Consider the following 501-nt stretch of genomic DNA (forward strand, 5'->3'; position numbering starts at 1 on the left):
GCAAAGCGGTAGCACAGAGTATGTAGCAATATATTATTCTGTTATGCTGGGATTTGTAGTCCTCTATAGCTGATGGTATTATTATAATATAATATAATCAGCAATGCAGAATGGCACCCAGCTATAGAGGATGACAAATCCCAGGAATACATTATACAGCAATGCAGAAGAATACTTTTATTCTGCGTTGCTGTATAATGTATTGCTGGGATTTGTAGTCCCTCTACAGCTTAGAGTCAGTGGCAGAACTACCAGGGTTGCAGTGGCAGCAGCTCTGACCAGGTCCTGGCTCTCACACTATCCTAAAATCATTAGTCTGTATTGTTTTAAAAAAACTGTCACATAACACAAAGAAAAAAGGTATTGGTAATTGGTACTGTCGAGTACATAACGAAAATTATCAGTACTCGGTCTGGAAAACAGCATCTTATGTTCTACAACATTTGATCTAGCTTCACAAGTGACAGAATCAATACAATATTTATTCAAATATATATATAT

This window comes from Nanorana parkeri, unplaced genomic scaffold, assembly GCF_000935625.1.
Source record: "Nanorana parkeri isolate BGI_ZX_2015 unplaced genomic scaffold, ASM93562v1 scaffold19, whole genome shotgun sequence".
NCBI classification, from domain to species: domain Eukaryota; kingdom Metazoa; phylum Chordata; class Amphibia; order Anura; family Dicroglossidae; genus Nanorana; species Nanorana parkeri.